This window comes from Phacochoerus africanus, chromosome 15, assembly GCF_016906955.1.
Source record: "Phacochoerus africanus isolate WHEZ1 chromosome 15, ROS_Pafr_v1, whole genome shotgun sequence".
NCBI lineage: Eukaryota > Metazoa > Chordata > Mammalia > Artiodactyla > Suidae > Phacochoerus > Phacochoerus africanus.
Window position 1 is genome coordinate 107,803,913 of NC_062558.1, and position 5,511 is coordinate 107,809,423.

Genomic DNA, 5,511 nt, shown 5'->3' on the forward strand with positions numbered 1-5,511 from the left:
ACAAAACAAAAAACAACTTCCAGCAGACAAAAGTCCAGTACCAGATCACTTCATAGGGAGGATTCTACCGAACACATATTGAAGAACTAACACCCTTCCCAAACTATTCCAAAAATTGAAGAGGGAAACTCCCAAATTCATTCTATGAGGCCACCATTATCCTGATACCAAAACCAAGGATACCAGAAGCAAAGAAAATTACAGGCCAATATCTCTGATGATTATAAATACAAAAATCCTCAACAAAATATTAGCAAACCAAAATCAATAAGAATATATATATTTAAAATGATTATAAATATGTACTTGTTGCCATTTTGCTGCTTGGATTTGGTTTCTGGTGGTTTTTTTAGTTCTTCTCTGTCCTTTTTCTTTTAGTTTATTCTTGTGTAGTTTCTCCAGTGGTATGTTTGTATTCTTTTCTCCCCAGTTTTTGTAGATTTGTTGTAGGTTTTGGATTTGTAGTTATCATGGAGTTCATATATGCTGACCTATATATCTACTTATTTTAAAATGATATTCATTTAAGTTCAGACATAAAGATCTACTTTTTTTTACTGCCCTCCCCCCATTTTGTATTTTTAATGTCATATTTTATACTTTCCTATTTATCCCTTATCTGTTTATTGTGATTATAACTGATTTTACAATTTGTGTTTTTAATCTTTATACTAGCTTATTTAAGTGGTTGATCCACTGTCTTTAGTGTACATTTGCCTTTATGAGTGGGATTTTTTTCCTTTCCTATTAACTTCTTCTTGTAGCTTTTTCTTTTCTTTAGAGAAGATCCTTATATTTCTTCTAGGATTGGTTTAGTATTGATGAACTCTTAGTTTTGGTTGTCTGAGAAGTGCTTTCTCTCCCCTTCAATTCTGAATGATAATCTTGCTGGGTAGATTATTGTGAGCTGTAGGCTTTTTCCTTTCAGTATTTTAAGTATATCATGCCACACCCTTCTGGCTTGCAGAGTTTCTGCAGAAAATCAGTTTATAGACTTATGGGGATTCCCTTGTATATGACTCTTTGTTTTTCTCTTTCTGCCTTTAGAATTTTTTTTTTTATTTTTAACTCTTGCCATTTTAATTATTATATGTCTTTGTGTGGGTCTCTGGGTTCATCTTGTATGGGGACTCCCTGTGCTTCCTGGACCTAGATATATGTTTCCCTCTTTGGATTCAGGAATTTTTCAGCCATAATTATATCAAATAATTTTTCTACCCTTTTCTCTCCCTTCTCCTTCTGCGAGCCCTATTATAATGCAAGTGTTAGTACACTTGTTATTGTCCTTAGAGGCCCCTTAAACTGCTCACATCTTTTTAAAATTTGTTTTCTTTTTCCTGTTCTGATTGGGTGATTTTACCTTCACTTGTCTTCAGGGTTACTTATTGTTCTTCTGTATCACCTAGTCTGCTCTTAATTCCTTTTAGTGTGTTTTTTCATTTCAGCTATTTTATTTCTCAGTTCTGATTTGTTCTTTTTATATTTGTAGTTTCTTGTTAAAATTCTGTGTTCCTTTATTCTTTTCCCTAGTTCAGTTAGCATTTTTATTACTAATGCTTTGAACTCTTTATCTGGTAAGTAATTTATCTCCGTTTCATTAATTGTTTTCTCAGATTTTCTTCTTGTTCTCTCATTTGGAACAAATTCCTCTGTCTTCTCATTTTTGCTTAGCTTTCTCTGTCTTGATGAAATTAGGAATAGTTGCCTATTCCAGTCTTGAAAGTTGTCCCTGTATGGGAGCATTCCTCTGCATTCTACATGTGTCTGGTTGATTTGGTGGGAGGGATGGATCTAAAGTGAGCATGGGTCATGTCCTTCCCCAGAGTATGCTGGCAGCTATCACTTGGTGGGAGGTGGAGCTGGAGATGGAGGGGATAGAGCCTGAGCCATGTGGGTGTAAGTCAGGGCACCTATTCTTAATGGCTGTCAGAGCCCTATTGGGGCAATGGTGCTCCCAAGGTGCTAGAACAGAAGCCTTGAGGGTTGGTTTGGAGCTGGTTCTGTTCCCTCTAAGTGTGCACTCTCCCCCATTCCAACAACTGCATCTTCACCCCAAAGAAGAGGAGCACTGGAGCAAGAGGGCAGGGCTAGAGTGGGCACCCAGTGCAGGCTGGGCTATGCACTGGGGTGATCCCAGCACACCGGTTGTAGCTCAAGACAGCTCCCACTGCCACTTCTACGAGAGCCAATAATGGCCACACTTGCCCAGTTCAGATGCAGCGTGGAGTCCGAGCTGACTCTGTGCCCTACAGCTGCCCACTTTCTTTGGCACAGCAGGCTTCACTCTTGTGGGGAGCTGCACTGGGGGTGGAGGTGTGCTGGAACAGTGCTTGGTACAGGCTGGGGTCCCTGCTGGGGTGGTCATGGGGTGGTAATGGGGCAGTTTCAGTATGCTTCCTCCACCTTTTGCAGGAGTAAACAAACATGTACATACTTTTCAGGAGCAGAATCTAGGTTTCTTACACCAGGTTTCTTCCCAGTGTTAATCTCAGTGGTTTTCAAACCAGCTAAGGGGACTGCGAGGCTAGGGAGCTCAATATGTGGTTCAAACTGTTCACTCCCCAGGGAGGATTGCTGAGCCCTCCTCTTCTGTGTCCCCTCCTAAGGGCTCAGATCCTGACCTGATCACTTCTCTTCCCTTCCTACCTGACTCTTTGTGGCTCTTTCTTTACAGCCTTGCTTGTACAAGAGTCTGCCAGTCTCCAGTTGTTTTCAGTGAGAATTGCTCCCCATGTAGATGTATTTTTGATGTTCTCATGGGGGAGGTATGCTCCACCATCTTAATCTCGAGCCACGTTGATATGCTTTAAATTAAAAACTTTTACAACTGGATAATAATCAGAGCTTTATGGGGAATGTTGGGCCTCTTTCCCTACAGAGTACTTTGTAAAATGTGAATGGCAAGAGTAAAGAAGCTAAAATGTTGCAGTCAGAAGCAATCTCAGTCATCATTCAGTTCACTTTATACATGAGGTAAGAGGTGACCTACCTAAGGCCACTCCACTAAGAAGGAACAAATCAAGAACCAAGAACCAGAGCCCAGGGCTTCTGGCTTCAATTCAAGTCCTTTGCATCCAGCATAATATGATATAGCCATTGAAAGGAATTCTGGATGTTCTGTTATGGAATGTTCACCAGAATATATTGTATGACAAATCTAGGAACACAAGAGTGTAATGTGTTGCCATTTATGACAAAGTAGGGCAAGGAGATTATCTACAAATGCTTATAAATATCTGGATTTCCCTGGAAGGGTACAAAGGCAAATAGTAATGATGCTGCCTCTAGGTAAAACTGGGATCAAGGGAGGGAGGGAGACTTGCTAGTCGCCGTATATAGTCTTCTACTGTTTGAATGTTCTACCTTTTGCATGCATTCATTTGAATAATGAGTGGATTGTTTAAACAGTTTAAAATCATAGCTTTTCACCGCCTAAAATTCAGTGAGACAAAAACTCTGCAGACTCTGGTCCCACTCTCATCTCTTGCCAAACCCATCTTGTGCCTTATGCTGCAGGCACACCGGGGTCCCTACAGTTTCCTTACTCTGTTCATGATGTAGAAGTTCTGCCTTTTTAACTTCTATCCTCTCATTCTTTTACTGATCACTGCCTTCACGACTTCCTATCTCCTCTTCACTCCGGGCATATGCTGTCCTCCATGTTCATTCCAAACATGGCTTCTCCTTAGGGCTTTTGCATTTACAGTTCCCTCTACCTGGAACACTCAGCTTCAAGATATCTGCAGTCTTCCTAACCTCCCTTAGGACTTTGCATACCCTACCTTATCATAAAACAGTGTCCACTCACTGTCACTTTCTATTCTTTTTTGTTTATTTTTCTTCACAGCACTTGTCACTATGTGGCTTTGTTGTTGTTGCTGTTCATTTATTGTATTCCTCTCAGCATTAGAATATAAATTCTGTATGTTCTACATAGAGAGCAGACTTTATCTAGGAATTAAGAAAATACCTAATTGTGTCCAGCTTACCCTAATGAAGTTGATGAAGAAATACAACAGACCTGAATTTTGCATTTTAGGTACTTTATGGTCTAAGACACATTGGGAACTTACATCTGTTCTCTCTCTCTCAGGCACATGCACGCACACGCACACACACACACACACACACACACACACTCAAGTGAATAAACATTCTAGCCCTTTCATCATAAGAGGCAAGTCCCGAAAATAGAATGATTTCTGAACAAGTATGTCCCAGTGAATAACATCTTCAAAGGAGAAACCGTGAGACAGCCTACTTATTAAACTGATGATTACAGTCTGTAACATTTATCTGAAAGGTTCTTTAAACAAGCCCTGGACATGTAACTTATTGGGAAGCCAAATTATTGTCATAAAGTTGCTTAGTGCACATGAATTGGAACCTGAGGAGGGTAGGTACTATTTAAATGACATGGAGATTTAGCCTGTTGTGGCCATCTCCTCTCTAGGGGACTAAGATAGGCCAAGGCAGCCTCTCCCCAGATGATGCTGGGCTAGACTGGGTTCTGCCAACTTCTGCTTCGGAGTTTTCCTTGTCTTGCCATTGGTTCCTGTAGCCCTGCTCTCCTGAGCATAAGCATTGTGTCACAGAGCTCACATACATATTTGTAGCTGTTCTTCAAGTATGCAAAGATGTCATTGCGATAACTAAAACCCAGATTCATGCAACATACATTCATCACTTAATAGTAGATCATTATCATGCATCTTTTGGGACAAAGATTCTAAGTAAAAGGGTTAGGGGTCCGTGATTTATTTTTCAGTATTTAAAGCGGTTGATCTACATTCTCAGAAGTGATCACTGTCCCAGGGTGATCATCTACTTCTGTTGTGATATTCCACTAAACAGGTTAAGATACAATTGATTAGATTTCTGTTAATCACATTTCAGGTCTTACATCACCTTAATTGATGTTGGAGTGTTTCCAGTTTGTTGTTTCCTGATTTAAGACCACAGATGGTTAATTACATCTACTACACATTTGACAGGTTACTAAAGGTAATCTTAACTCCCTTCATTTGAAGCTCTTGGGAATCTTTAAAGCAAAGGAAATGAGATTAATTAGGTTTCTAGAAGAAGGAACAGGTTTGAGGTGGAACTTAGGTTTCTAGAAGAAGGAATAGGTTTTGAGGTGGAACTTAGCAGAATTTCAAAGAGAAAGTGCTTTAGGAGAGGAAGAAACGGGTAAAGCCCTTATGTCGGGACTGATAACCTCACAGAGCAGCCCCTCGGATGTATGAGGCTAAGATGAGGCCAATCCAATCCATGCTGAGAAGGATTTTAAATGCCAAACTGAGGCATTGGAACTTTCCTTCTTGGGCATCAGGGAGCCATCGAAGGTTCTCAGCAGGTGAGAGGCATGACCAGATTGACCAACGGAAGGATGATCAGCATTATAATTTCTCCGACGCTCTCTTCCGACCTCTGCCCGCACCTCAGGTCGGCTTCAAGGTAGGTGGTGTTGGGGCTCTGAGGCAAAGCGAAGCGCCGAGCGGCGCACGGCCG